The sequence below is a fragment of the Vicugna pacos genome, chromosome 21, assembly GCF_048564905.1.
Source record: "Vicugna pacos chromosome 21, VicPac4, whole genome shotgun sequence".
NCBI classification, from domain to species: domain Eukaryota; kingdom Metazoa; phylum Chordata; class Mammalia; order Artiodactyla; family Camelidae; genus Vicugna; species Vicugna pacos.
In genome coordinates this window covers 32,621,538-32,645,178 of record NC_133007.1, presented here as the reverse complement: position 1 = coordinate 32,645,178, position 23,641 = coordinate 32,621,538, and the positions used below count along the sequence as shown (strand labels likewise).

The 23,641-nt window shown below is 62.2% G+C and overlaps 1 protein-coding gene across 5 annotated transcripts in view; it reads left to right on the top strand.

The window, feature by feature from the left end:
* The window catches only part of CBFA2T3 (CBFA2/RUNX1 partner transcriptional co-repressor 3), a 72,467-nt gene that overhangs the window by 13,316 nt on the left and 35,510 nt on the right, over nt 1-23,641 (top strand). Inside the window, exon 1 of one of the 5 annotated variants that reach the window (XM_072946812.1) lies at nt 10,273-10,395. The exons of 2 other annotated variants lie outside the window; for them this stretch is intronic. The gene's annotated coding sequence lies outside the window, so the exon portion shown is untranslated. Of the gene's footprint in view, nt 1-10,272; nt 10,396-11,039; nt 11,369-23,641 lie in introns of those variants that run through there. 2 more of the 5 variants (XM_072946810.1, XM_072946814.1) reach the window with 2 other exon arrangements.

The following is a 23,641-nucleotide window of genomic DNA, read 5'->3' as shown; positions in this document are numbered from 1 at the left end:
ACTGCAACAGAAGCTTCCCCCACTCACCCCTGCTTTCTGCACGACTCCTGTCTTCCGACCGGCCTCAGCTGGGATTGCTCTGTCCTGGCGACGAGCCTCGTGGGTTTTCCGAGACCCCTTTGGGCGCCCATCACGGCAGGTTTCAGGAAGTACTGGAGGCACTGGAGCAGGATGAAAATAAGGGGGGCCCCAGAGCCCCAGGACCCAGCCTGCGCCCCACCGCTTGCTCGGACAAGCCCTTGGGCAAGATGTGTCACCTCTCTGGGTTCTGTTACTTCATCCATGAAAAGTCAAATTTCAGGTAAACAATATTTTTGTACAAGTGTGTCGCAAATATCACCTAGGACACACTTATACTAAAACTTATTCACTGTCTATCTGAAATTCAAATTTAACCGAGCATCTGTATTTCTATTTCCTAAATCTGGCAGCCCTGTTCATGAAGGATTTGAACCTTCATGTCTCCAGCAGGATTGCCTGCAGCTGCAGAAAACCTAACTGCAGAATAAGCAGGGTTTGTCTGTCTTTGTCCATGTAACAAAAGCTTGGAGGCGAGTGGTTCAGGCTGGCGCAGCAGCATTTGGCACGCAGGCTTTTTTCGCTCTTTCTCTTCCACTGTCCTCTTACTTGTGGCTTCCTAGCTGCAAAGTGGCTGTGCCACGTCCAGGCATCACATCTGCCTTCCAAGCAGGAAGAAAGCAGAAGAGAGAAGGCACAGAGGACAGAAACTGGGCCACCCCCTTCCTATAAGGAAAAATGAGGCTTCTGTAGAAGCCGAATCATTAGACTTCTGTTTACGTCCACGATGGGGTTCCAGTCCTTACCACCTTCCCAAACCAGGACTTTCTGGCTTCCAATTTCACACCTTCTCTGCTGTTTTCAAACAGCCTCCTGCACCCAAGACCCCACCACCCAGCCCTGGCATCATGAGGGTTCACAACTGAATGTGGGGGAGGTGAGCACACTGCCCACAGCCCAGTGCTAAGAAACCACTGCTGTGTCCCTCATCCACAGGGCCTCCCGAGAGCAGAGGGTGGGAGTGGTGGCTGGGGTCCCGAAGGCTTCTTCTTCTTCTCTCACCCCTGCAGGCATCTATCCAACATCTTCCAAGAGAACATACTCATGCTTGTTAGAATTTGACTGGTCCTTTTAAATAAAGATCCAGCCTTCCCCACCCCCGAAAGGCTGGCTTCTCTCTTTCCGTTTTCTCTCAGTCATCTTTCCAAGCTGCTTGGAGGAGAGAGGAGACCCAGGGTCCCCCGACTTCTCTCTCCTGCACCCCTTCCTTGCCTCTGACGGTCACTGCACCGTGTCCATCCACTTCTGGAGCATTCTCTCCTGGACCTGAACTTAACAGGGGTGACGTGTCCCTGCCCCCTCCTGCCTCTCCTCACCTTCCCTTCAGGACCTCCAGGCCCCCAAGGGCTGGGTGCTGCCCCCACATGGCGACCCCGTGCGCTGCCCCAGCTCACCAGCCTCCTCTCAGACCCTGCGCTTCCCACACCCCTTCCAGGCCGCATCCCTCCCAGCAAACCCACCACCACCTGCCAAGGTGACTCTTAAGTCCGCTCCCAGGACGGATGGCGCCCCTATCCGTCAACGTTCATCAGTGGTCACAGCGCCTACTGTGTGCCCTCGACACCGGCACAGAGCCTGCTCCGCCTGGAGCGGCTGCAAGTAAAGTGATGGGTGAGTGACCCGGACCCCTTTATCAGCAGAAGTGGCCCGGACCCCTCGGGCTGCGTCGTCCACTGCCTGCTGGGGCGCAGACCAGAGACCAAGCACCGCCAGCCCGGGGCAGCGCGGTCAGTCAGCTCACCAATGAGCACCTGGCGGGGCTCCGTGTGTGGAGGCGGGGCTCCGTGTGTGGAGGCGGGGCTCCGTGTGGGGCGGGGCTCCGCGTGGGGGCGGGGCTCCTTGCGGGGGCGGGGCTCCGGCTCCGGGGGCGGGGCCGGCTCTGCCTGGACTCGCTGGAGCCCTCCAAAGGCGGCGGCGGCGGCGGTGGGGAGTGACTGCGCTGGGGTCTCCGGGGGTCCCCAGGCCTTAGGGGGTCCTTCCACAAACAAGCACGCAGTGCCCAAGAAGTTGAGAACGTGAGTGTTTCCAAGTGAAAACCCTTTCTCCTCCTCCGCTGCCGCCCCCCACCCCGCCCGGCTTCGCCCTGCGTCCCCGGATAGAAGTTCTCCTTTCCCTCCACAAGCAGTTCCCCATTCGCAGTGACCACACCGCCCTCAACTTCTCCCCGGAGTTTCAGGTTCTTGGAGTTATTTTAGGTCTTCCTCCCACACGCCTGCGCCCCTCAGCCCTGCCCCTCCGCACAGGCCCTGCGGCACTGCCCCGTCCCCCAGCGCCTCCAACCACTGCTGCCCCCACGCCCGCCCGAGGACACCCCCGCCACCCCGCCCTCTGCCGGCCCCTTCTCCCCGGGAGAGGGGAAAGTGTGCGGTTCAGAAGGTGCCTGAGTTCCCGGTCGGCTCTGATTTTAAAACAGCTATCATGTGAGAACTCACGTAACATACGGTTCACCCATTTAACGTGTACAATTTCAGTGGTTTTCAGTCTGTTCAGAGCTGCGCAACCATCATTACTGGCTAATTTTAGAACATTTTCATCTCCCTGGGCCCCTCAGCAGTCACCTCCCCTCTTCCTGTCTCTTGGATCCGCCTGTTCTGGACGGTTCACACAAATGGGATCCTTGATCGTGCAGTTCTGTGCCTGATTCCTCGCTCGCTGTGATGTTTTCAGACCTCACCCACATCGTAGTGTGAATGGGGACTTCAGTCCTCTTTCTGGCCGAATCGTAATCCCAATCGAATTGTTGGGATTGTGCAGCAAGCAGCCTGGTGTGAACCCAGCCCCACCATCTACACGCTGTTTGTCTCGGCTAGTTACAGCCCCTCTCTGGGCCCTGGGTTGGAGAACAGCCACACAAGGCTGGCATGCGGATTCCGTGGGGGACACGGGTAAAGTGCCCTGAGCAGGCGGGAGGTGACACAGCACTGTTGTCCTACAGGCAGCCCAGCCCGGCCGGTGAGTGTTTGAGACCCAGCCCTGAGAGTCCACAGGACCTTACAGAAGAGGTGTGGGTGGGCCGACTTGGGGGGACCAAGCGTTGCTTCCAGTCTTTCTTGCCACCCATTGTCTCATGAGTGCCCAGGCAGGGCAGGGAAGAGTGGGCGTCCAGAAAGCCCTTCTCTCCCACGGCATCAGGGCAGACCCGGCTCTGTCTCTATCCCACCTCGTGGCTGCTCACAGACCAGCCCCGTGGGCAGGAGGGAAGGTGAGGTGACCCATCAGACCTCTGCTGGGCAGGCTCACTGGCCCTGAGCAACCTGGGACCTCTTGGCAGGAAAAGGCCTCTTGGGGCCACGGTCCCCTTTGGACCCCTGGGGTGATGCCTTGGCACGGAACTGAGATGGGGCCCTGGTGGGTACAGCAGAGAGCCGGGCCTAGACATGGCGTCCCCAACCCTGCTGGGCTCAGTTTCCTTTCTGTGAAATCAGTGCGGGGCCTGGCGAGCTCCGAGGTCTGTCCACCTGTATGATGAACCCCCCTCCCTCCCCAGAGCCAGGGCAGCATGGGCTTCTCTGCACCCTCTGTTGAGGGTCACTGACCCAGGATGGAGGGAGTTCCCCTGGCCACCCTGTGGACAGACTAGGGGACAGAGAGGACAAAGGAGTATCCAGGAAGCCCAGAGGATGAGGGACCCCACCTCCAGGCACACCCTCCCACCTGGTGCCTCGTGCCCTCTGATTGCCCCTGGGGGCGGGGTTTGGGGGATACTGAAGCGCAAGTGGGGAACAGGTGGTTTTGTTTTTTGCGGTGAGGATGCCATTCCGTCAGCCACTCATTCAACAGCAAACACAGTGACGTACTCTTGGCAGAGCCTGAATGTGGGTCCTGGGTCCTTTTACCCCAGGGCATGGTGGAGTCAGGAAGCCAGGGCCACACTACCTCAAGGGGTCCCTCACCTCCTGGGAGAACCAGCAGACACACGAGCAGCTGTGCAATGGGGGGAACTGTGTCATGGTGGTGCAGGAGGGCATTGCCCCCAGACTCAGGGAGAGCAGGGCAGGATTCCTGAGGTGGAGAGAAGCTTTGGGCAGGACCCTCCAGGTGGAGGGGGCTGCGTGTACCTGGGGACCCCGTGGGAGGCAGACTTCATCTTAGGCAGAAGTGACGGCGCCAAATTGGTCTTGCCGGAAGGCTGGAGGACACCTAGCTCCAGCGAGAATAAACGGCCCAGTTGGAGCAGGAGACACAAGTGGGCTTGGAGACCATCCGTTCCGGCCTGCCTGGGCCTCGGGCTGATAAAGGGCCTCAGCGCCGTGACGCTGTAGCGGGTAGGCCGTTCTCATCACTGGCTCACAGAGCTGGTGTGCACGGATGGCCCTCGGGGCCAGGGGAGGCGCAAACCACCTCCTGACAGGGGCCAGGAGGTGGGGGCGTGCAGCCCGGGTACTGTGGTTGTGACAGAAGCCCTGCCCTGGAGCTCAGGCAGACGGGTGTGTTGGCTCAAGGGCAGAACAGGACTAGTTGCAGGGACCCGGGGTCCAGCCAGCATGTGCTCAGGGCAAGCCCTCTCCTGCTCCCCAGCAGATGCCCCGGGCAGCTTTGGGGGTGGCTCCTGGGCAAAGCGGAGAAAGGTCCCCTCCTGGTCTAGCTCCAGAATCCCAGGGAAGGACCTGGGACTGGCCCAGCTGGGTCACATGCTCTCCTCTTGGTCCAGCCAGTGCCGCCGAGGGGGTGAGCTGCCCACCTGGGGCCGAGGAGCAGCCTGTGACCAGAGCAGGGACTGAGAAGCCACAGGCCTGGCCCGGGGCTGCCACCCTGATTGTGTCCAGCAAATGCACTTTGAAAACCAACTGATATCTCTCCTTACCTAACAAAGTGAAAATAAAACAAGAAATGCCTATAAAAAATCCAAACATGCAGATAAAAGGAAGGTGAAAATAACTTAAAATGAGAATGACGACATGTCTCAGAGAGCTGTGTGAAAGTTAAATGAGGTCATGCAGTCATTCAACAGATACTCACTGCAGGTGAACAGTTGTGAGGCCCTGGGGATGCATGGGGAACAGATGGACGCACCCTGCCCTGGGGAAGAGACGTAGAGACCAGGTGAAGCACAGAGAAACGCCGTATGTGCGTGGAGGGAAGACAGGTGCACGTGAGCTCGCGGGAGGGCCCGCCTCCCTGAGCGCTGGGTGTCCCCCCAACCTCCACGGAGGCAGCAGGTGGGCTGTGGGCTGTCACTCAGGCACTGCCCCAGCAGGGGGAGTGCCGCAGCGCAAGGACTGTTTTGTTATCATAAGAGCCTGAGAAATGGGCCTAATGCTCAGGGGAGGTTTCGAAGGAGATCCCTGAAAGTGTATTTCTTCTTTGCCGTGGACCTGTTCATGTACTTTGCTCATTTTTGCTTTGTGTGTTTATATTCTCTGCTTCTCTGTGGATTTATGAACATGGTGCCATAAATCTTTTGGTCCAGTTGTTGGCAGTTACACAGTCAAGTCTGTCCGTCTTTTTCCTGGGTTTCTGGGCTTCCTTTGTTATAAGCAGATACACAGATGACCTGTGTTTTCTTCTAATACTTTTTCACCGTTTTGTTTTTCACATTTTATTCTTCAACACGGTGGAGTCAACTTTTCCAAGTGAAGTAAGGAATGTATCCATTTTTTTCCCCAAATGGGGTCCAGGTGTCCTGCCACCGTCCGTGGGAGAGTGCGTGGCTCTCCGGGGTCTTCAGCGCCACCTCAGCCCAACGGGCCCCCCTCCAGTGTGCACGGAGGTCGCCTTCCCGCTGGGCCTGCTTTCACCTGAAACTGAGCAAAGACGAGAGAGCGAGCCAGGAAGTGGTGTTTGGGCCACACTGCAAACGTGGGGTCCAGCCGGCAACTGTTACTCCGTCTCTGCAGAGGAACCTGAGGCCCTGCGAGCCCAGGCGCTTGCTTTCAGGCTTGTAGAGTGAGGGAAGGGAGGAGTGAATACGTCGGCGAGGACTGCCCCACGTGTGGAAATTGCTGGATCTATTTAGGGCCCGAGGTAACCACTGTGGTCCCAGCACCCTGGCCCACGCCACACATCTTCACTTTTGAGGGCGGCCTTTTCTCTCGGTGAGGAGCCGTACCTGCCTCTTTAGCCCACAGGCCTTCCATCTCCAGTGAGGTTCCGTGTCTCCCCGCAGCCGTCCGGCCTGGGGCACCCCGGTGAGAAGCCTGTGGAAGCCTCCCCTCTCTAACTTCCCAGTAGCTCTCCAGGGCACTGGGAACAGGACACAGGCGGCCACAGAGAAGGCGTCCAGTCCCCGCAGGCAGGAGCCCGCCAAGGGGCCACTGCTGGAGCCCTGCCCTGCCCAGGGTCCTGAGGCCACATCAAAGTCTTGTGGGCAGTGCCCAGCACCTCTGAAGCTGCCTCACTTTTGGTTCCTCCCTGTGATCTGGAAAGCAGATGGGCTGCCCTTCCACGCCTCCTTCCTGTGACCGTCACCCACAGTGTGGCCAGGCTGGCTGGCAGGCCGGCCAGGAGGTGACAGGGTGTGACACGCCAGATAACAGGACGGAAGCCAATGGGGCGGACTGGCAGTGCAGTGCAGCCAAGGGGAGCGTGGGCCGGGCTCACCACCCCCGCTGCCCGAGCCCCACCTCCCCCTGCAGGCTCTCGTCTCCCTGGGCCTCGGTTTCCTCTGCAGAAAGGTGGTTCATAACCTGCACAGGGGTTGTCCCGGGGTATGAATAAGGCATTTTTGAAGCACCTAGCGCTGCACCTGCATGGGTGGGAGACACCAGGTGGCTGCCCTCCCTCCACAGGAGAGCTCCTCGGAGGCCTCCCAGCCAGGGCTGCGCTTGGCCTGGCCAGGAGCTGGGATCTTAGCTGCCTGGCTTTGCACGCAGGATAATTAATGACTTGGCCCAGAGAACTTGACTTCACAATTCTCACAACGTGACTGCCATCCTGATTGTTTACTTGGTGCTCCTTACTGAAGCTTGGGCAGAAGTAAAAACAAATGACCTGGAGTCGATGGGTGGGAGCCCCACAGACGTCTCCCAGGACTCTAGGGTTCCGAGGAGCCCTGGGCCAGGTGGAGGGAACTCCCTGGAGCCCCGTGGAGGAACAGAAGTCCAGCCTGGCCAGTGGCAGGTGTCCTTGCACCCCGCCCACATCTTTAGTCCCTGCTCCCACCCCACACTCCTGTCCCCAACTCCCGTCCCTCACTCCCACCCCACCCCACTCCCACGCCCCGCCCACATCCCCTTGCCCCCACTTCTGTGCACCCCCACTGGCTCCAGACCTCCAGGCATCACCACCGTCATCTGTGTTCCCCCTGCTTGAGAGGACAGGGGTGGGGACTGAGGGTGCCAGGAGCAGCCCCACCAGTAGGGACAGGAGCTGCCGCATGAGTGTGTGTCTTCCCACCTCTCCGGCCCTGGTGGACGGCTGCTTTTGTTGACTCTGTCCCTCCCGGTCTAGCTCCCATTCCACTGCCCAAGCCCCCTGGCAGCGCCTCCCAGCGGTTTCCTGGCCTTTACCTGTTTCCTGCTGGGGTAACCAAATAAGAAGTGCGCGGCCCCTGGGCAAAGCACCTCGCCTCGCAGAGCCCGTTTCCCATTCCCAGAATCCAGGTAGCAGTTCCGCCTGCCCACCTGGGGGCAACCCCACCTGCAGAGCAGGTCCGAACACCCAGGGGGAGCCTGCCTGTGAGCAGCCTGGTACATGCTTTGGGGTCCTGTTTCCCGAATTGTGGCCTTTGACCACACAGAATCACGGGGAGGAAGGGGGTCTGCCAGCCCTCCTCATCCTGTCTCAGGGGAAGGAGCCAGCAGTCAGCAATGGCTTCAGATGAGCTTTTCAGGGGCCCCGTGGTGACAGGCAGAGCTGCTTTTGTGGGTGCAAAGGTGGCCCCCAGCGCAGCCGCACCTGCCTTCCCTGCCCGCTCGCAGGTGCAGTGCACTCCCTGCACAGCCTTACTCTGCAGCCCTGTCTTCCACAGACCGGAAGGCTTAAATATTAATGAAGTCCAACTTACCAAATTTTTCTTTCATAGATCACACTTCTGGTGTTGTATCTCAAAACTCATTGTGCCACCTAGGGAGCTGGGACAATTCAGGTGTCAGAGAAGAGTTTGTTCATGTATTTTTAAGTGGAGAACGGTGGCTATCCCAACCCTGTAGCTCCTAGCCCATCAGCCACCCTTTTATTTTGAAATATCCATGTTTGCTGTGTGTCAGATTTTATGCTCTTCGCAGCTATTTCAACTTCGGCTGCAGGTTTTTAGATGTGACTGAAACATGTTTGAGGAAGCCCATCATTACTCAGAATTATTGTTTTTTTAACATGACGTGATTTCTGTTTTTGTTTTGGGGGGTAATTAGGTTGAATTTTTTTTTAACAAAGGTACTGGGGATTGAACATAGACCCCTGTGCATGCTAAGCACGTGCTACCACTGAGCTGTGCCCTCCCCCGGCTCAGAATTGTTTTTGAGGAGTGGTCTGCAGTGGCTGATGGCCTGGACGCCCGGGCCAGGCTGGCCTGGTGGGACTCCAGCCCTGCTGAAGACCCAGGAATTTGCCTGAGCCGTTTCTAGAGCGAGACACCAGCCCACAGGAGGTGAGGGAGGCGAGCGCGGCGAGGGCATTCAGCCTCCGCCCGTCCGGGGCTGCGTGCCCGTGCAGCCTGCTGGAGCCCCCGTCCCCTCGCCTGTAACACGGGGCTTCCAGTGTCTGGCAGGTGGGTGAGAATTCAGTGCGAAAATGCAGGGCTCATGCTCAGGTCATTGCCTGCCTCGGGCAAACCCTCTTCAGTGTGGCAGCTGCCGCCATGTCCCATCGCGACTTTGCGTGGCCGTCTGGCCCAGTCAGGACAGCGCTTGGTTCTCCCCGGCAGGGGCGTGGGAGCCTTCAGGGTGGCTCAGGGCCCAGAGCGTGGTCTCTGATGATTGCGGTTTTATCCTTGGTGTCTTGGGATCTGTCATGTCTCCAGTGGTTTCCAACACCCTGCTTAGATGAGACATTGCCGTTGGTAATTTAACACAATGACCTGACAGCGCTGTGTGGTTTGTAGGGGCCGAGTTGCAGTGGACCCCAGGCCCAGGTTGGACCCAGCTTCTGCTGATGCTCTGTGGAAGTTTCATGGCTGTTGGGATGGTGTCTATTTCTCTGCCCGGCTGAGAGCCCCTGAGGCTGGCTGCAGGCTGGCTGGCTGCTGCTCAGTGCCTGATCTGGCCTGCCTTTGTGCATATTAACCTCCCTGAAATCTAGAGGCATCTCCAGACGATAACAGGACCATGTTCTTCTTTCTTTCTGGTTCATAAAATAATGTTGCAACTTAAAGTCAACAGTGCCTCAGAGTCCATGAAGTAAAGGAGCTGGTGTTGATAAATATTGGTGCATAAAGTCTGGGATGGTTGTCTTAGATCCACATTCTTCTGTGAAATGGGCTCAGGACAGGAGGAGTCTCGCCCGAGCCCATTCTGAAAGCCAGGCGCCAGACATCTGTGCTGCTTCACCACACTGCTCTGATTTCTACAGAGGCCCAGGAGGTCAAGGGACTGGTGGGGGCCACGTGGCTCGTTGGTGACCCAGACGACGGGCCCATGCCCAGTGCCCCTGCGGGGATGGGGCAGGGGTGTCCCTGCACCTCAGAGCCTTTGCCTTGTGTTCCCTCGGCTTCCTCGGCCCAGCTGGACCCGGTGGGCAGGGCTCAGTCAAGGAGGAGGGTACCTTTCGGCACACTGCCGGAATTTGTACTTGGGAATTGCAGACCGTGGACCTTCACGTGCAGATTTATGCCAAATGAGATGCAAATCAGGGCCCTACTGTTCTGAAGTTCTGGCCTCTGTTTCCTAAGACTGTGACCCTGGGACCTCATCTTGTCCTGAGGAAATACAGTCTATGTGAATTGTGGAGGAAGAAAGAGGAAAGGCAGGGCATCAGCTATGCCGCAAGGCACTTTAGGGAAAGGCAGAGAGTGGGGAGGTAGGCGAGAGTCCCGGCAGGGGGGAGTGCAGCGCTCAGGGGCCGGGGCAGCAGCTTGGGCACCCCTGCAGGTTGACGTTGAAAGAATGGGATGCAGATAAATGCAGAGACAAGCAAATACCCAAGGCCAGAGGCAGTGAGCCGGGATCCTACGCTCCCCCAGTCCGCTCGGTCACTCGGTCAGCGCGGGGCCGAGGCCGCCGGGGCGCGCGGTTCAGGGCGCGGCGGGAGGGCGCCCCCTGCGGGCTGAGCGCGGAGGCGGCCCCGGCCCGGCCCACGCGGCGGGCGGCGGGCGGCGGGCGGCGTGCGGCGGGCAGGGGTGCGCGGCGGTCGGAGGAGGGGCGCTTGCCGCTCGCCTCCCGCCCGGACGCCAGAAGCCGCGGCTCTAAAACTGCGAGGCGGGCGCCCGCCGACTGCTCTGAGGTGGGTGTGCGCGGCGGCGCGCTCAGCGCCAGACCCCCACCAGCCCGCCCAGGGCGCGGCCTGCGGAGCCGGCGGGGGTGGCCGTGGGCCAGGGGCCCGCCGGGCTCCCTGCGCGGCTCCCTCACCGCTCTCCCCGCGGCACCCGCGCCCTACCCACGGCGCCCCGCGCTCCCGCCCACTCAGCGCTCCCGGCTCAGCGGCACCCCACGGTGCCCTCGCGGGCATTCCTGCCTACGGAGCAGCGAGCGTCTCTCTCCACAGCGCCCGCGCTCCCAGCCCGGCCCCCCGCTCACACCCGCCCGCGCAGCCGCCGCACTCCCACTCGCGCTCCCGGCCACCGGCTGCGCCCTAGAGCCCCTGGCCCCCGCGGCTGGCCCGCGCCCTCGGCCGAGCTCTCAGGGCGCGCCCCGGGATCCGCGGGCGCCCGAGTGGCTGGGGCGGCGGGGTCGGCCCTCGGCGTTGGAGTCCCTCTCCCGCGCCGGCCCCGCACGGAACCCTGGCCCCTCTCCGCGGCCGGCGCCCCGGGGCGGAGCTGCGCGCGATGGGCGCCGAGCGGGAGGCAGGTGGCGCGGCGGCGGCGGCGGCGGCGGCGGGGGGGGGCAGGAGGCGGAGGCGGGGCGCGCGGGGCGGGGGCCGCGGGGCCCCGTGAGACGCCGGGGCGAGCGCGCGGCAGCCGGAGCCGTCGCCTGCGAGCCAAAGGCGCGCCGGCCGGAGCGGGCGCGGGCCGCGGAGGCCGGAGACCGCCCGGGGCGGCGTGCGCGCTTTGTTCCCGCGCGGGCAGCCGGGCGGGCGGAGCGAGCGGCCGCCCCGCGCGCCCCGGCCCCGCCGCGCGCCTGAGCCTGGCGCGGCACTAGAAGACAGCGCGCCGATTGCCCCCAAGTTACGGAGGCAGGGGCGGAGTTCGAAGGCAAAGCCGCTTCAGGAGCCGGGTCGCGAGAGTGCGAGCGCCTCCCTTCCTGCGGACCTCCTGACCGTAAGTGCCCCGTCCCGCGCGCTGCCGCCGCTGCCACCCCGAATCCTCCTGCAGCTCCGGTCTCGGAGTCTCCCTGCAGCCGTGCAGAGCGCCCCTTCCCCACTTTGCAAAGTTGGAGTCCAGGTGGGGTGGGGCCAGCCCACTCAGCGCCCTCCCACTGACCGCCCCCTAGGTGAGCCAGGGCCTGACCTGCCAGGGGTGTGGTCAGACGTAAGGTGGGACCTGTTTCTGGAAGGTGGGAAGTCCAGCAAGTTCATTGCGGTGTCCGCACTTCCTGACGAAGAGGCCGGGCCAGGTGGCAGAGGACTGGATGGGGGTGCACAGTGTGACCCTAGGAGAGAGAGAACTGTCTCTGACCTGACTGGGGAGGAGGCCTGCGCTCCCTCTAGCCCCTTTCCCTCTTGTTTTGGTCCCTGGACCTGCCGCCTAGGCAGGGGCGATTAGGCAGCCTTGGGGTTAAGCTGTCTGGAGACCTCAGGAGTCCTGTCTCACTCCCTGTAGGTGGGGGGAAGGTCTTAAACGACCATCCCTGGATCCTGACCGCCTGGGGGCCTCGGGCGCAGCCGGTGGCAGCATTCTGCTCACACGCTTTGGGAACCGTCCATCTGCGTGTTGGGCAGGCCCGGAGCCAGGCTGTGGGAACGGCGGGGAGGGAGGTGTGAGCCGACGTGGAGGGACAGATGGCTGGAAATTCAGCCCTAGACGGGCTTACGTGGAGCAGAAGGCAGCAGAGCTGGTGGCAAGCCACACTCTGAGCCCTGGGCTCTGAACACACAGCCTCAGGCTGTCCCTCCTTCCGCCCCTGGGAGGAGCGTGTGTGCTAGGAGGAGTGGGAGGACCCCTGGCAGGGTGGAGACCCGTGCCGCCCCACCCACCGCATCAAAAAAAAACTACTCCGCCCCACGTGGGCTTAGGCTGACAGCCTTCAGGCCTCTTCCAGAGACCACAGAGAAGACTATTTCCTTTGGGAATAGAGACCTTGTGCTCCTGTGGGTGGCGATCTGAGCAACTGTCAGGCACCGTCGTTGATGGGTGGCCAGGATGCCGAACCATTATGTCTAACTGGGTGTGAGTTTCCGCCCCTGGACCCAGAAACAGGAGGTTCCCAGGGCGGCCACCCTTGGAGGACAGGAGTTGGCCAGGCACAAAGGGAGGGCAGCTGTTCTGTGTCCCTGCGCCGTGGCTCTTGCAAGTTGTAGCAAGGTTTTAGAAACTTCTTGAGGTTGGCACCCTGCGGGGGTCCAGGCAACCCCTGGCGTCCTTTCTCGGGCCGGGGAAGGGGCGGGAAGGCGCTGCCCACACTCCCTGGGCACACTCAGGGAGGACTGGTGCTGTGACAGGCACTGGGGTCTAGCTGTGTCACCCCTCTCCTGCCTTCTGTCCTTGGGGCAGTGGGGGGGCAGGGAGAGGGTTCTGTCCTGTGCGGCCCATAGCTCAGTCCCTGAAGAGCCTGGCTGACTGGGGCTCCGTGGCCAGGCCACTCAAAGGACGAAAGGGAGTGGAGGGCAGGGACGATGAATTCAGGAACAGATGTGGTGTGTGCTCCCTGGGAGCTCGGCAGGCACAGGGCGGGAGGGAATATCACATTAGGACCAGTTTTCCAGCGGAACCTGGCTCTCTCTGGAGGTGCCTTGATCCATGTGTGAGTGGGGGAAGGGAAGTGGTACCTGGTCTCTTGCAGGCCCAGCCAGGACCCTCTGGAGCTGCCTCGGGCCACCCACCAGCCCTTCCTCTGTCACCAGGTTATGCGCGTAATTGAGTTACCACCTCCAGGAAATCTCTCTGATTTGGGTCCACATATTTTCATTTCTGCATGACTGGAAGAAATTAATTTTCCTTCCTACGCAAGGATCTGGAAATGCCGGCAGGCTGGGTCACTAATCCACAAGGTCCAAGCCAGCAAGGCTGTCGCCTGGGGGGCCAGCTTCCAGCACCAGTCCTGGCAGCAGGGGAGGGTGACGTGGGGGGAGGCAGACCCGTGCCACCTGGAGCCGTCGTGGCTCTTGGCCATCAGCCTGTCGAGTCTGAGGTGGCCTTGTTCCTCCTCAGCCTGGCCTCCGCAGTGCTGGGGAACCCTTCTGAGTCCCCATGCCAGTCGGTGTGCATGTGTGCGCACGTGTGTGTTCAGAATCCAGAGCGTGGGCCGGCTGAAGAGCTGGCACACAGTAGGTGCTTCACTAGTGGCACCCTCAGGGGCCACCCCGTCCTGCCCACGGCGCTGCTCTCCCGGCTGGTGGTCTGTCCCCTGCTCACAGCCGCACAAGTCCACGGGCGGACCAGGCTCCCTGCCCGGCCGCACTCAGCGCTCACACTCACTGTCCGAGTCTGCGGGACGGCCTGCCCGGCGGGAGGACTTTCCCGCTTCACAGCTGCCCACAGAGCTGCAGGGTGTCAGCCCCACGAGGGGAGCCTGTGTCGGCCTAGGGCCCTCCCTCCTCCCCCACAGACAGCAGCCCACTGGCCTCCCTTTGTCTGTGGCCCTCGTCCCCAGCCCGCCTGTCAGCGTTCCTCCCACACCTGCAGGGACTGCTGGCGACTTCTGGGTGCTGTCGAGGGGTTCATGCTCCAGATGTGGGAACCCTCACCTGGACACAGCCTCAGGCATACGAGGTGCCGTTGTAACTGACATCAGAGGCGCCACCTGCGGCTGGGGGCCACCTGGGATCAGGGCCAGGGAGGAGGAGCACCTCTGCCCTGTCTGGGTCACACAGGCCCAAGACCAGCCTCTTCCCCCGTCCCATCACCCTGGGCAGAGCTGGGAGGGGGGTCGTTGTCATTTGAGACCCTCTAGAAGCCACTGGACGTTGTCTGGCTGTTATAACAGACTCAGCTTTGCCAGTGGGCGGCTGGTGTTACCTCCCAAACCTCTGGGAGTGGGGTCCTGAACTCTGTAACACATAAAGGTGGGAACGTGGCCACGAGCGCACTTCCTGGACAAAACTGTCTGTGGAAGGTGCTTGTCACCTGTCACTCTGTCCCTGGGTCAGACAGTTGTTCTGGGTGGGGGAGGGGTGATGATGCAGCCCTGACCGGAGCTCACAGGTGGATTGCATTTGACCTCAGGGCGGCCCTGAAGGTGGGTTCCCTTACTGTCCCATTCTCCAGATGAGGACAGGGAGGCTGGGAGAGGCTCAGGAGGCAGGTGGACAGGCCCCTGGAGCTTTCTGCCAAGTTCCAAGTCCAGAGGGCCAGTGCAGGGCTTGTGGGCATGCTTCCCCAGAGGCCCCCAGCGTTCCACGTCCCCGCACCTAGAGTCTCTGTGTCCAAGGGAGGGGCAGGAGGAAGTGGACGCTCATGATTGTTGGGTGTCCATCTAGGATGTGGCGTTTGAGGGCCCAGCTCACTGGGGGCAGCTCAGAGGGGTTGGCAGAGGCTTCTTTTCTGGACCGCGTCTCAGCTCCTAGCATACTGGGTGCCCAGGGGCCGGGCCAGGTGGGCCAGGCACCAGGCCGTGTGTTCTATGGAATCAGGGCTTGCTGGCTCATCCTTGTGGCTCTCCGTGTCCCCAGGACTGTTGGAGACCACAAGTCACACTTCCAGGTCCTCTCTGGGCATCATGTCCCCAGGCTTCTGGGCAAAAGAGGAAGCCCAGTTCTGCTGCTGTGGTTCGCCGAGGCTGGGACCCTGCTTTATCTGGCGGATGAGGCAGTGCTAGGGGCAGGGGCTGCAGATGGCCCAGCGCCCAAGCGCCTTTGGGGGCCGCCTTGAGCCTCAAGCACAAATTCCAGCAGAGGCTTGGCGTCTGGAAACAAACTCCTGGACTGGAAGTCACCCTGTAGCACCAGTAGAAAGACCCAGGCAGGGGTCTGGCGTTCGGGGTGAGGAAGGCGATGACGAGTTAGTTCCCGGTTCCCACTTCTGAGTTCACGGCCACCGGGAGCGTGGGGTGTGCGGCTGGGTGGAGCCTCAGGCGGACGGGCTGTTTGCTGCATTTTCCTGTGGCAGTAAAACAGAAGCGAGGACTTCTGTTCTTCGTCATCCGGGGACCTCGTGGTGAGCCAGATGGGAAGGGAACAAAGGTGCGTTTGGTGCAATGAGGAAGACACCTCTGGGCCCAGGAGCCTGCACCCCACTCTGCTGCTCAGCCCACTCCCGGCTGCCCATCTGTCCTGTTCACTGTCCACGTGCACTTGCAGCCTCCTGGCACTTGGGGTGCTCAGACCCCCAGGCTTCCCCTGAGCACGGAATGTGGTGGACATGGCAGGAGGAGGCTTGGGGAGGGTGTGGCACTGGGCGTTCTTCTGTTTACTTGGGCAGAGAAAAGTCCACAGAGGGGGCAGGGCAGGAGCGCCCTTGCCGTGGGAGCAGGAGACGGGCAGGGGCCGCTTCCAGACCTCCTGGGGCAGGACAGGAGGGCTCCCCGTGCACCCGTTGGCCCTGGGCCCCACTTGGGACCTGCAGGGAAGTGCTCACCCGACAGTCCTGACCTGGGAGCACTCAGGAAAGGAGAGTCCTCATACAGGAAGGCAGGGGAGGTGCTGAGAGGCAGCGGGGGTGGGGGCAGGAGGGGGTGGTACCCTGTGCTGGTGACGGGTCACAACGGGAGGGAGGGCACCGGGCAGCAGAGGACCAGGGGGTGTGGTGGACCTGGGGGGCACTCTGGCCTTTGTCCCTGGAGTCTCAGCCGCCCAGGGAAGCCCCCTGAGCTGGGCTGGGTGGAGTGGGGGCTGGTTGGGTTAGCATTTTGATCATCCTAGGGGACAGATGTGGGGACAGAGGGCCATGAGGAGGCAGTGCCCAGACCCAGACGCTGAGGAGGGCAGGGTGAGCCCAGGGTGGCCTGAGTCCTGGTCAGTCTCTGGATGGTGCGCTTGTCCGGGAGAAGCTCTGCCTCCTTCCCCTGCTCTGCGCCTCTTGCCCGAGTTCCCGGCACTGGCCCGAGAGGCCCCTCCTGCCTGACCGTCAGCATGCTGGTGGAACAAAGCCGGGTGCTTGTACTGAAGATCTGTGCTTCTCTGCAGCCTGCACTCCCTTGTCTGCTGGGGGCGGGGGCCGAGCAGCCAGGAGGTCCCTGGATTGGGGGGAGCAGCTCAGTCCGGGTGCCATGGTGAAGGTCGCCCTCCCCAGGCAGACAGAGGAGGTGTGACTCCCCCCTGACTGTCCTGAGGGCGGCAGCCCTGGGGCCTCGTCCGGGAGCCGCACGGCCAGCCTGGACACCCAGACATGCCGACTCCCACCTGCTCGTCCGGCCCAACTGCACTGCACCCCGTGAGCACTTCGTATGGAGGGTGACCTGGCTCAGGTGGGGACCAGCACAGAAGTTAGGACGGGCCTGCACGACCGAGGGCCCTGCAGCCTGAAGACTGAAGTCAGCATCCACTTTGGGGACCAGCAAAGGCCTCAGATGAGACTTTACCCCCAGGACACCTGTCACCACCACCTACATGGACTGTCCCAGGACGCCTGTCACCACCACCTACATGGACTGTCCCAGGACGCCTGTCACCACCACCTACATGGACTGTCCCAGGACGCCTGTCACCACCACCTACACAGACTGTCCCAGGACGCCTGTCACCACCGTCTTTGTGGGTTTGTTGTAGGGAACCTCGTTTGAGGTGTCAAGGCACCCCAGTTCAAATCTTGGCCCCAGGCGAGCCCTTTGGCATGCCGTGGGGTTTCTTGGAGCCTCAGTTCCCTCTGTGTCCACGTGAAACCTTCTTTTCGGAATCCCCACAGTCATGGTTGTTAACGCCTGGCCGGGGGCCCCGCACAGCACCTGCACGGTCTGGTTGGGTGGACATGGTGCCGTGTCCACGTCGCGGCTGGTCTTGTCAGTAGAGCCCTGGGGGCTTCGAGGTGGAGGGGGCAGACTGGGGGGCAGTCATGAGGTCCGGGCTTGACCTGTGCTCGTGTTACCTGCTCAGAGCCCTTTCATCTGATTCTCAGAGGGGCTGAGACCCCTTCAGACCCCACCAGTCCCTCCCCGCCTCATCTCACAGAGGCCTTTAGCCCAGCCAGGCCTCCAGGTTTATGGGATTATTCGCGCAGCCCCTCCTTGGGACCCCTCCTGGCCCCTAAGGGTGAGGCTCCATATATGGGGTATGTTGGAAGGTCACATGTCACCGGCCTTCCCAGACCTGCCAGCTCTAGGGGAGTGGGAGTTGGCGTCAGCCAGGGAGCCACCCTCCTGCCCACCTAAAGGAATGGGCCCCCAGGTCACCGAGAGCACAGCACCTGGGGAGAGGGAGCCTGTGACACCCCCCCGTTAGCACTGCAGCGAGGAGAGAGGTCAGCCCGGCCCCATCGCCTGCCTGTATCCCTCACATGAGCTCGGGCTCCCCAGCCCTGTGCTGGGGACAGGGACAGGCGACTGGAGGGACCACGTTTGGGGAGAGGCCACGTCCTGCTCACCTCAGTCTCCCCACTGGGTATTTTTTTAAACTGTAAAATACACAGAACGTAAACTTGACCACCTGGACCATTTTTAAGTTCATGGCTTACTGGCATCGAACGCATTCACTGTGTTGTACCACCATCTAATTCCCAAACGTTTCCATCACCCCAGAAAGGAGAGCCCCTCACCCACAGCGCCCCCGCCAAGCCCTGCGACCACCGGTCTGCTTCTGTGTTGGTGGGTCTGCCTTTGGGAGTCTCAGGAGATGACCGGCTTCCGTCACTCGGTGGACAGATTGTGCGGCTCGCACACACTGTCCCACAGGTCGGCGCTTCACACCCTTCTCACGAGTGGTATTCAGTCGCCCGCGTCTGCACATTTTGGGTGTGTCCATCGTCAGCGGACAGACAGCTGGGCCGTGCCCGTTTTCGCGGGTGTGCGTCACCCGCTGTGAGCGCGCGCCTGCACAGTTCTGCGTGGACGTGTGTGTTCCGTTCTCCTGGGGCCGCACCTGGGAGAGTAGATGCTGGGCTGAGTGGCACTCTCGGTTTGACCCGCTGTCCCGTGTCGAGGGATGAATGCACCAGAGGCGCCTCCTGCCCTGCTAGGCCCGGCTTCCCTGTGCTGTGTCACCGGGTCGTGAGGATGGCCACCGCCATCCCTTTGCACTTGTGGCCGTGCCCTGGCCCGGGGTGGTGAGCGCTGTGGCCCACGGGCTGCTGGGCTGCCCCGCCGGGAGCATGGAGGGTGGTTTGGATGGTGGGCCTCGTCTGCCCGCAGGCAGTGCTTGGTTGCCCAGTTACTAGGTCTCTGGCACCTACGTCCCACCTTCAAGTCATGAATAAGATGCTGCACCTGGTCTCCGGCTTCATCCCTGCCCTGCCCTCAACAGGGGAGGCAGTTTGGGGTCCCCATGTAGCAGCTGGAGAGGTCCCCCAAAAGCTATCGTGTGGCCCTTCCAGGGGCAGGTCAGACTGTCACGTGGCTTCAAGGCCACACAGCCCCACACCCCCAACCCCCCCGAAATGTTGACTCTGATCTGCCTTCCCTGTGTTTCCCAAGCGGGTCCCGCCGCCCGCGTGCTCTGCCAACACCTGCGTGGCTCCCACCTTCCCCTCCTTGGGTCGGGCTCAGAGTCCCCTCTGCTGTGAGTCCCCACGGCACACGTCCCTGCCATGCTGTGCCTCCTCCTTCACCCGTCACCGCGTCTCCCTCCTAGGTCAGCTCCGTGAGGGCAGGACTTCTGTCTGTCTGCTCCCCGCAGCCCCAGAACCCAGACGAGCGCCTCACACTCAGAAGGCCCCAGGGAGCAGGAGTGCGTCTCACCTGGGAGCCCCCGCATCTCACAGGCGGCTATGCCCGGGGTCACCGGCTGGCAGGGACGCTCTCGCCGGGAGCCTGGAGAGAGTTGTTTGAACAGCAGGGCTCGTCTGCCTGCAAGCTGTCATTGTGCTTGGTTCCATAAACAGTTATCTCATCTGCTCTCCAGCCCTGGAGTCGGGCTGTGAGTCTTGCCTGCGTGGGGGCCTTGGGGGAGGCGGCCGGGAGCATCCCAGGCAGTTGGCCCTCAAACCTGACCCCGTTCACTCCTAAACAGATGTTTGGGGCGGCTCCCTCCAGGCCAGGCCTGGGCAGTAGCCACAGATTTTCCCAGAGGCAGGAGAGGGCCCCTCCCTGCAGCCCTGTGAGCCAGAAATGCTCCTTAAGAACTGGGGTGAGGACACACCAAGAAGGAACCCGGCTATGACTGCGGTGGACAGACCACCCCGGACTCAGGGGCTGGGCAGCCACGTGCCAGCTTGCGGGTTCTTGGGCTAGGAGTTTGGACAGGGCCCGGTGGGGAGGCTGTGTCTCCACCTCCGTGCACCGAGCCCCTCCACGCGGCCCCTGCATCAGGACGGGGCTGCCCGAGCATAAGGAGCCTGTGTGGCGTGGGTGGAAGGGGCCTGGAGCCCACCTCCTGCGGGAAGAGTTCCAGAAAGTGTCAGGGTGGGCAGTCAGGACAGGCCGGGGGAGGGGGGGCGCAGAACCTGGGGGAGAGGAGGAGAGGGAGTGTGGGTCACTCCAGGTCACCTTTGCCCCCGGTCTCCTGAGCTGAGACTGCCCCCACCCCCGGAGCAGCCGAGAGATTAGGCTGGTCCTCACAGCCTGCCAGGGAGACCAGGCCTCGGGGCCTCTGCAGAGCCACGGCCAGGCTGGCAGCTGGCAGTGTGCCCGCGCCCGTCAGCTGGAGCAGCTGCTGCTCCTGGGCACCCCGGCTCCCACCGCACGTGGGGCAGCAGGTCAGGCGGGGAGGGCCCTGGAGAAAGGCAGATGGACCTTCCCCTCCCAGAGGCACCAGCACCTGCCCCGGCCTCTCTGGACCCAGGACAGAATTCGGATACTCAGGTCCTGGCCAGGGAGCTCGAGGTCGCTAGTTTTCATTTCTCTCCAGACTGGAAAACAATGTAGCTTTCAACGTGCAACAGAAATTCAGTTCCTCAGTCCTCTGAACTCCCCGCGTGGTGAGGGGGGCGCTGACTAAAGCCCCAGCTGCAGGGGCCGCGCTGGCTCCAGGGGGCGCTGGCTGCCCGCCCCGCTCACGTCTGCCCACGGTGCGCCCCTTCCAGCGTGACCCTGGCTTCCGGCTGTTGCTTCTTTCCTGGATGGAGCCCAGGAGGCTGACCCCGGAGCGGGGGTCACTGCTCCCCGGCACCGTCCCTGCCCGGCGGATGTGAAGCGCTGGCACGGAGCTGGGTGTCACGGAGTTGAGACGTACCAGTGATGAGAACACGGCTGGTCAGGCCGTGCCTGCTCGCTCCTCTGATGAGTGGAGGGCGAGGACCTCCTGCGCGTCGGGCGCTGCTTCGGAATCGAGGGGCTGCTGCGCTCTCTGGGGAGAGACAAACAATAGATGTCCCTCGACACGCGGTGTTGTCTCTGCCAGGTGCCGTGGGGTGGGCCTGGGGCTGGGCAGGAGGTCTCTGTCTGTGGCCCTAGGGCTGGCGGGTTCTGTGCCCACTCCGTCCTAATGAAGCTGCCCACAGGCACGCCATCTCAGTGTGACCTACGGCTCGGCCTGGTGGCACTCAGTGGGAGAAAGGTCAGATGCTTGGGGACCAGGCGGGGCATGTGGGGCCGGCTGAGGGCGTTGGCAGCTGAGGGGGAGGTCGTGCAGCCTGCAGAGCCAGAGAGCAGCCTGTGTCACTGCTCTGGTCAGACCTGTGGCTCCCTGGAAGCTTGCTGTGCTGGTTGGTTTGGGGTCTGGACCGGCTCCCTGTACCCACAGCACCTGCCACAGCCGCGGGCTTGTCCCCACTTCACAGAAGGGCAGAGTGAGTCCCGCAAACCCTTTGGAGCATCTGCCGCAGCAGGTGGGCTGGTCCAGTGCAAGGCCTTGGAAAGCAGACAGGTTTTCTGTTTCAGGAGCCACAGACACGCCTGGCCCAGCCCACTAGGGCCAGAGGGGAGACCCTGGCGCCCGCAGCAGCCTTGGTTTTCCCTGCTGTGAAATGGGGAGGTCGCCTCGGAGCCTTGTCACTTGGGATGGGAGGGGCACTTCTCGGGCAGTGGAATGGGAGACTGCCCCCACCCCCGCAGAAAACCCCCAGGGGTGTTTTGACTCAGCAGGGCCCCACCCCCAGATCTCCTTGAGGTTCTGTGAGACCATTTGGTGGAATGAGTCAAAACATCCAGAAGGTTCCGCTCAGGAGGGAGGCGCGGAGCCCGCTCCTCACTCGCCTCCCCCGGAGCAGCTGCCACCGCGGCTGCACGGTGCCGGCCCATCTGCCCGCCTGCTGCTTTCCAGGGCTGGGCGGAGGGCTGCGGCAGGGCTGGAAACAAACCCTCTGCCCGAAGTGGACACAGCCCGATGCTTGGGTTCAGGGGAGTGAGGACTGGCAGGTGAGGCCACTACTGTGTGACCCTGGGCTGGCTCCTGCCCTCTCTGTGCCCCCGGAAGCCGCTCAGCAACGGGTGCAGCAGGTGGACAGTCTGAACCTTGAGTGCCCACTGGCTGGCAGCTTCTCGTTTGGCAAGACTGTCCCTCTGTTATAACTGTCCACCCACAGCCCCTGTCACCATGAGGGGATGCGTTCATCCATTCACACAGAGAGGAGGTCACTGGGGTTTAAACCACCAGGTGTGGCCCTCTCCACGGCAGACGTGGCCTCTGGGGTGCAAGGTCCCTGCGCTTGCCTCTGGTCCTGGGTTGGGGTGGGGCTGGACTTGAGGGTGCCTGTGGTCTGATTTGAAGTCCTGACCAGCGAGTCTGGGTTCCTCCCATATGCGGGCAGGGCCTCGCTGCTGTCTGGACCACGTAGGGCTGCGGACTGCCAGTGAGCATCTCTCGGCCCGAAGGACAGGCCTTGGGGACAGATTCTGCTTCCTGACTCCTCCTCAGAGAGCCTCCCGAGTGTGGGGACGTGGCTCCTGTGAGGCCCAGCCGCCCAGTGCACTGTGCGGAGCTGCCATTAGACGCATTTTATTGCTCAAATTGTCTAGAAGACCCCAGAGAGTGGCTCTGACATTTGCGATGGCCAGGATTGTGGAAGGGGAAATTTCATTGCAGAAGGTCTGAGGAGACCCCATCGGGCGAGGCTGAGCGTGCAGGGCAGGCCCTGACCCCTGAACGCAGCTCAGGAAGCTGCCTGGCAGCACGCAGGGGTTCAGCCTGGTGGCCTGCCTGCAAGAGGAGGCAGGCAGGGAGCAGTGGGGCAGAGAGGCAGGCAGGAAAGCCCAGAAACCCTGCACCCACTTCTCGGGGAAAACACTGAGACCAAGCCAAGAAGGAATCCGCTCACAGCCTGTGGCCAGAAAGCGGACAGATACCTGACTTACACCGGAGGCTGTGCCCACCCACGCCAGCCGCAGCTTGTCTGGGAGACGACAGAACTTTTGAGGGAGCAGGTTGGGTCCAGGAAGCTGTGTGAGCTCAGGCGGGGCCCATGGGGAGCTGCACTGTGGGGTGGGAGCTCCAGCCCTGCCCTTCCCAGCCATGTGCCCGGGCGGTTACTTCTGTCTCGGTTGTCCCGTCTGTAAATGGGGGTGTTAATACATTTTGTCTCATCGCCATCGTGAGATAAGAGAGCAACCTCACGGGGCTGCTGGAAGGATGAGTGAGTGAGTATGTTGTTGGTGGCTTAGCACTGGCTGTTCCCTCCCCCTCTCTGAGGCTGGGACAGGATTCCAGGTGGCGGCTGCCAGCCGGGACCCAGCCTTGAAAGGGGTTTGACCCTAGACTCTGGTCTGTCCGTTTGTGTACTGTCGCTCCAACCCTCAGAGAAGGCCCTGGTGCGGGGAGGCCCCGAGCAGCGCTCCCGGGTGGTGGGGGAGCAGACTGTTGTGGAGTGCTGTGGGTGAGGGGGGGACTGGACCCTATTGCTCCGGCACGTGGGGTACCGCCCCTTCTACCCACCTTGATGCCCGTGGCAGATGTGGCTAATCCACTCCCGTGCCCGTGGCAGACCTCACCAGCCAGTCGGGCACCCCCTTCCCTGTGAGCCCGTCTGAGGCAGCAGCCCCCTCCTCATGGAGCAGCTCTGGCGCCGGCTGTATAACGGGCTTGGTGTGCGAGTGGATGCCTGCTGACCACTCAGGGCGGGTGGGCTCTGAGGGCAGCCAGCAATGACCACCTCAGCTTCTATAAGCCGTGGGCACTGGGGGAGACACAGCATCTGACAGTCACACGTGCCAGTGGGAGGTGGGATGTGCCCCCCAGGGTGGAGCAAGTTCCCTGAGACACCCTCAGAGGGACACTCGGGCGTGGAAGGAGTGGAACCCCCGCTGCCCAGACTGGGCCCCGGCCCGGGGCCCTGGGGGCCCATTGGTGCGCAGACTCGAGGTCCACCCAGACCCAGCTCCTGGGGACCACGTCGGCCCCTGAGCTTGGCAGCGGGGATGCAGACGGTGCTGCCAACGCAGCCCTGAAATCAGAGTCCTGCAGGCGGGGTGATGTG